The following is a 7,326-nucleotide window of genomic DNA, read 5'->3' as shown; positions in this document are numbered from 1 at the left end:
AACAAATCCCTTATATTTTAGGCTAAATAATAGAAAGAAAGTTAATACTAGTACTTTTAGTCCTTGTGGGTATGATATCCTGGACTCAACATAACTATACTACCATTCGATAGGTGTGCTTGCCTTAGTCGTGATCATAGTCTAGCTTAGTGTTTCATAAAACGATCATCAAGTTTTTGGCATCGTTGCTGGGGACTAAGATATGAGGAACATTTAAATTTTATTACTTTAGCCATTTTTTATTTTTATTGAAAATTATTTTTTTATTTATTTAATTTTTATTTCTCTTCTAATCTCCTATTATTTGCTTCTGGCAGGAATCTCTAGTTTATGACTAGAAGAAACCCATTAGGACCGTCGCTATTTGACAGTGAGATAGAAAGCACAGCTCGCAGAAATCGAAGAGAAATAAGGCGGAGCCTACAGTATATAATGGAAGAGCAAGAGGACGTGACCGATATACCCGAAGAGATGGCGGACAATCAGAATAATCTGCTACCTCCTGTGGTTGCTGCAAATCCAATAAATCAAAATCCTGCTCCTCGTACTATGTATGATTATGCTAAGCCTACTTTAACAGGAACTGAATCGAGTATTGTTAGACCTGCTGTTTCTGCAAATAATTTTGAACTGAAACCTAACACGATTCAAATGATACAACAGTTTGTTCAGTTTGATGGTTTGATGGTTTGCAGGATGAGGATCCAAACTCTCGTTTAGCAAATTTTATGGAATTTTGCGACACCTTTAAGATCAATGGCATTTCTGACGATGCCATTCGCCTTCGGTTGTTTCCCTTTTTATTATGGAATAAGGCTAAACAGTGGTTGAACTCGTTACCACGAGGGTCAATCACTACTTAGGAACAAATGATCGAAAATTTTTGCTTTAATATTTTTCGCAGGCCAAAACGGCTAAATTGGGGAATGATATCTCTTCTTTTATGCAGATGGATTTAGAAACACTTTATGATGCATGAGAAAGATACAAGGATTTATTAAGAAGGTGCTCTCACCATAGGTTACCTTTATGGTTACAGGTTTAGACCTTCTACAACGGTGTGAACCCTTCAACAAGGCAACTGATTGATGTAGCCACCAGTGGAACAAAACACCTGAAGAGGCTTACGAATTTATTGAAGAGATGTCATTAAACAACTATCAGTGGCAAGTCATGAGAACAAAGCTGACAAAAGTAGCTGGTGTTTTCAACCTCGACGCAGTCACTACGCTATCTAACCAGGTAGAACTATTGAATAAAAATATTGATGGTTTGTATGATTCTACTCAGGTGTATCCAGTGATGAGGTGTGATTCAAATAGAGGAGGGATGCACAACACAAACTATCATCCGTCAACCGCAGCACCGAAGGAGAACAAGTCCACTATATGGGTAACAATTCAAGACCTCATAATAACCCTTATAGCAACACTTACAATGTAGGTTGGAGGAACCATCCCAATTTTTCGTGGGGTGGTCAAGGGAATCAAAGGCCACAACATCCTCCAGGTTTTCAACAACCACTTTACCAATAGGAGAAAAAGCCGAACCTCGAGGAGATGCTCACAAAATTTATTTTGGTGTTAGAAACTTGTTTTCAGAATACCGAGATATCACTTAAAAATCAGCAAGTGTCAATTCAAGGGCTCGAAACTCAAATAGGTTAGCTTGCTAAGTTGATCTCTGAACGACCACAAGGTGGATTGCCCAGTAATATAGAAACTAACCCAAGAGAACAACTCCATGCCATCATTGTACGCGACAAGGAAGGGTTAGCTGAACCTAAATCTGAAACGAGGTAAGAAGCTGTGGTAAGCAGTGGTAAGGTTGAGGTGAGTCATGGTAGACCTTGTGTGCCATACCCCAATGCGACAAGGAAAGACCATATAGACGAACAATTCGGTAAATTCCTTAAACTACTTAAAAAATTACATATTAACTTACCGTTTATTGAAGCTCTTTCGCAGATGCCAAATGCGGTTAAATTTTTAAAGGATTTTTTAGCAAACAAATAGAAGTTAGATGAGTCATCGCATGTGGAGTTAAATGCAGTTTGCTCAGCTATATTGCAAAACAAGCTACCCAACAAACTGAAAGATCCAGGGAGTTTTACGATTCCTTGTCTAATTGGTAGTTTGAATGTTAATAATGCTTTAGCTAATTTAGGGGCGAGTATTAATGTCATGCCATACAAGATGTTTAAGTAGCTAGGACTAGGGAAACCCAAACAAACTAGGATGAGCATACAATTAGTTGATAAAACTATTAGATTTCCTAGGGGTATCATTGAAGATGAGCTTGTTAAAATTGACAAATTCATATTCCCAGTCGATTTCGTTGTTCTAGACATGGATAAGGACAATGACGTACCCTTAATTCCAGGTAGACCCTTTTTAGCAACTACTAGATCTATCATTGATGTTGGAACAGGTGAACTCACACTTCGTGTAGAAGATGACACAATTATTCTCCAAGCTCATGATTCTGTTAAAATGTCTAGTGATAGAGATGATATTACAAGTCATTTTGATGTGAGTAACATTACAACTCAACTCTCTGTGTAGGAAAATCCTCGCAAAGACGTGATGGAGCCATGTTCAAACTCATTCAATATCAACAGGATGTGTCTTAAAGAATGCAGATTACAGATAAAGGAACTAGATGAATGGCTGACACAAGTTAAAGAGACGAGAGTACAAGAGGAACCAAAGTGAATCCATGACGAGCCTACGATGAAATTAATCAATTTAAGGTTGGGAACAATGTACTATTGGATGACGAAGACCCTCGTATTACCAATTCTAAGCCTAATAAAACAATTCCCTTCATGATATTAAATGTCTTCCCATACAGTATAGTCGAGGTAACACATACTGATTTCCGCACTTTCATGGTAAACAGTACTCGACTCAAACCTTATTTAAATAAAATTGATAACAGGAAAGAGGAGTTTCGACTCCGTCAACCACCATAACTGTGCAAATATGAGGTGAATCGAGCTTAGACTCTAAATAAGCACTTCTCGGGAGGCAACCCGAGCACTAACACCACTAAATAGCTTAGTTTATCTAATTTTCATGTTTTAAGTGTAGGTTTTACACCTACATGGCCTGGACACACGGGCGTGTCCTAGGCTGTGTGGAAACTGGAGCTAAATTTTCAAATTTTAAACAAGTCAGAGAGCTCCACGGGCAAGGCACACGGCCGTGTGTTCAGACACACGAGCATGTGGGATACCACACGGGCGTGGGAGAAGCGAACAATGTAGAACACAGCCGTTCAATACGGCCGTACGAACCACACACCCTGGACACATAAGCATGCCCTAGGCCGTGTAAAAGCTAGAGCTAAATTTTCAAATTTCAAATAAGTCAGAGAGCTCCACGGGCAAGGTACACAGACGAGGGAGAAGCGAAGAACATAGCACACGGCCGTGTGATGCGGCCATGTGACAAATGGACTATAATGTTCCTTGATGAACACGAGCTAGAAGTCGAGCCACACGGGAGTGTGACACGGCTGTGTGGCCCAACACGGACCGTTACATGACCGTGTCCCCTTTTAACCCCAAACCCTAATTTTTTTCCTTCATTTTCTATTTTTTCTTTTCTTCTCTTCTTCAACCTCTAGTCGCCGCAGCCCTCTAAACCCCCACATTTCAGGCCACCTTTGTCCCTTTTGCCCTTCTAGCCTTCCCTTTTCTTCCACACGACGCACATTTCCCCCATCCCCACCTCGCGATGCATCTGATGATGAAGACCTTTGAGTCCACTTATGTTATTTTTATTTTTATTTTTATTATGTTGCTTTTAGAAACTCATTTTTTTAACTAATTTTACTTTATGGCTTTTATCGAGTAACCCTCTAATCTTCTTCAACAGCTGTGTTTCATTTTCTTTAGTTGCTCAGAATCATGCACTAAAATTCACTTTGTCTACATCTCAACTCTTCACTATCCTGGGATTTTTCATCCAATTTTCAGGCCAATTCCAATTTTCTCCTTCTCTTATGATATCCTATTTATATGGTTATTATCTATCTTTGTACATTGAGGACAATGTACATCTTAAGTGTGGGGAGGTTAATCGTATTATTATTTGAAAATCCCTGAATTATATCTTATGATCAAATAATTTTCTCATATTACTATTCGAGTGAATTTTGATTGATTTATGATTTTGATTGATATGATTTGGATTAAATCATAGGTACTTGTGCATTGATTGTTTAAACTTTAAGACATTAGAGAATCAAGAATGATAAGTGATATTTTGAGAATTAAAATTGCTAGATTGTTTAAACTTTAAGTTTACAGGATTGACATCAAAAACCTATAATTTTTGTGAGATTTTGAGCCTTTAGAGCATGCATTTTTCTTACTTTTATTGATAGTTATGAGTGAGTCAATACTGATTTGTTATTCTAGAACTTGCATCGATTATACATGTCAAGACCACACCTTTGATTTGATATATTGAGATGATAAAGGCACTTAGGTTTTAACCCACTCACTCCATAAAAAGCCTACCCACATAATTAACCCTTAGTGAACCCCTTTGAGCCTTAAACACCATTTCTTGATATTTTTCCTTTAAATGTTAACCCACAACTTAACCTTTTTTGATTCGTTAAGAATTTCTCCTTTTTTATTGACTCCCTTTTTATTGAGATTTGATTTGATTAGTTACCGAACTATTTTCGTCTATTTTTGTTGCTGAATTATTTCTTATTATGTACTTTCGATTATTGTTCTTAAAAAAAAAGAGAAACGTATATTTATATACTCATGTAATTAGATATTGTTATCCTTTCGTAATAGCTTGGACAAGTTTAAGTTATTATTTTGAGAAAAAGCTCACTTTATTAGTTTTGGATATTTTTAATTTTGGCAGTTGTTTGTAATTTAGTAATTAGCTTTATTTTTCTAAGGTTGGTAATTTATTAAATTGATCTTGATTCTAACTCTCTTTTTCGGCCTTTATCCACACTTTTAATCCAAGCCCCATTACAACCCTGCTAAAGATCCTTTGATTTGTGTATCATCTCATTTATAGTGGTGGAGATTTGATTTTCATGTAAGCCTATGGTAATAACTTTTCATGTTTGACTAATGAGTGCTTAATTGTTGAACCTTAAACACTTTGAGTGAATCTTTAGTGAGGATGTCAACTCTTGTTGATTTGGAATTAAAGTTAATTATTTATATAAAAGGAAATACCTACGAATTGATGATTAAAATGCTCAACTTAGATTGTTTGAAACTTTGATGTTCTTTTAGTTGAACTCTCAATGTATGATTATTTATGAGTTATTTCGAAACGTTATTGATAAGAATTATAAGTTGAGAATAATTCATTTTAATTGTGAGTTGAGGATTTTGCTTGAGGACAAGCAAATGCTTAAGTCTGGGGATATTTGATAAACCTCAAAAGTAACATATTTTAATCCATGCTTGGCATATTTTTGGATGATTTATCATAAGATTTAGTGAATTTGATGCTTCTAATCCTTTAATTTCATGTTTTATATCCACATGAGCATAGGAAAGCCAAAAGTACAAGAAAAAGGCCAAAAATAGACAAAATAGGTTTTTTTCAGTGCTGCACACGGCCTAGACACTTACACACGGGTAATCCACATGCCCGTGTGAGACACATGGGTAGACGACACTCCCGTGTGTCATAGCCATGTTGACTTAAAACCATATCAGAATTACACAAGGCCTAAGCACCATCACACGGGCGTGCCACACGACCGTGTCCCTATCGAGACCTATTTTAATTCTACTCGGAAAAGGCTAATTTTGGACTCTTTTGGGCATTCCAAAGTCTATTTAAACACACTAGGAGAGGTTCTAAGGGGGACATTCAGAATAGAACACAGGAATTACTCGAAGAGCGCCAACGGATTCAGCTCGAAAGTAGGATCTCCTTCAAGACTAAAGATCTCCCTTCAATTTCTCTTGAAGTTTTGGGTTTCTTTATTTTTTGTTATTTTCCTATTTTTGAGATGTTTTCCTACTACATTATGAACTAAACTCCCTAAATACCTAGGGAGGATGAAACCTAAGACGGATCTTGTTATTTAAAGTTCTGAATTTAATGATAAATACTTGTTCTTGTTCTCAATTATGAGTTATTACTTCTTGCCTTAATATTTTTAGGATATTATTCCAAGTTTTATGTGCTTATTGAGTGGAGTAAAAGTCCCTGTTTAAGAGTAGATCTCGCATAATTAAGCAGATTTACATACAACCCTAGAAATAAGGCGACATAAATCTACCGAATTAGAGTCAAATCTAATAAGGGAATCCATAGATCAAGTTAATGCGACAATAGGGGTTTTAATTAGAAAGAAATTTCAATTAATCAACCTAGAGTCAGTTGTTCTTAGTCTCAAAAGAGATATTAACATAATTTAGGGATTTCTATGAATCAAGACAAGTGAATAAATCATTTGATTCAGAGTCAAAGTAATAGGTGAAGTCTAGGTGGACTCTTTCTTAGGTGTTTTCTTTATCATTGGTTTATTCGATTATTTTCTTCGCTCTCTATTGCGTTCAGTAGTTAATTAATTAGTTAATTTTAGATTAAAGCAAATCCCTTATATTTTAGGATAAATAATAGAAAGAAACTTAATACTAGTTCTTTTAATCCTTGTGGATATGATATTCTGGACTCAACATAACTATACTACCATTCGATAGGTGCAGTTGCCTTAGTCGTGATCGTAGTCTAGTTTTGTGTTTCATAAAACAATTATCACAGAACAGCAGAACTCAAAACCATTCTGACGTTGTCTCACAAAATTCATAATATCCGATAACTTACAATTCCATTACTTACAATGTTTCTTCCATGAAAAATTAGACTCAATAAACTTTAATTTCATATTTTATTCAACCTCTAACGCAATTTCCATTATTTTTGATGATTTTTCAAATTTAGACTACTGCTGCTGTCCAAAACTATTTTAGTGCAGGCAAGTTTATAACACCCTTATTTCCTTTCTCTACAATTTTTCGCATCATTTTCGCTTATTTCTCGACAGCAAGAAATTTCAGCTTTTCTCTGAATCCCATTTTTTGCGTTTTAGGTACACACATGTATTGTTTTCGCTGTTTCTGTAATCCCAAGATCACCAAAAACCTATAATCGACAATCCCAACTTTAGAATTGATCTTAAACTAAGATTAAACCGTATTCACATACCAAAAGGTCTAAGCTTGTCTGCTCATCACTTACCTTCTAACTTTGTACAATTCTACCACTACTCAACACGAGAGAGATAGCAACCGAAATGATTCACTATTGTAAAAATACCAAT

At 35.9% G+C, this 7,326-nt stretch overlaps 1 non-coding gene across 1 annotated transcript; it reads right to left on the bottom strand.

The window, feature by feature from the left end:
- Positions 1-916: 916 nt before the first annotated feature.
- On the bottom strand, positions 917-1,023 carry LOC128295043 (small nucleolar RNA R71). The gene has a single exon (XR_008285350.1). It is a non-coding gene; the product is annotated as a small nucleolar RNA R71 (small nucleolar RNA).
- Between the last annotated feature and the right edge of the window lie 6,303 nt (positions 1,024-7,326).

The sequence above is a fragment of the Gossypium arboreum genome, chromosome 6 (assembly GCF_025698485.1).
Source record: "Gossypium arboreum isolate Shixiya-1 chromosome 6, ASM2569848v2, whole genome shotgun sequence".
Taxonomy (NCBI): domain Eukaryota; kingdom Viridiplantae; phylum Streptophyta; class Magnoliopsida; order Malvales; family Malvaceae; genus Gossypium; species Gossypium arboreum.
The sequence above is the reverse complement of the archived record's forward strand: the minus strand, read 5'-3'. Positions and strand labels throughout refer to the sequence as shown.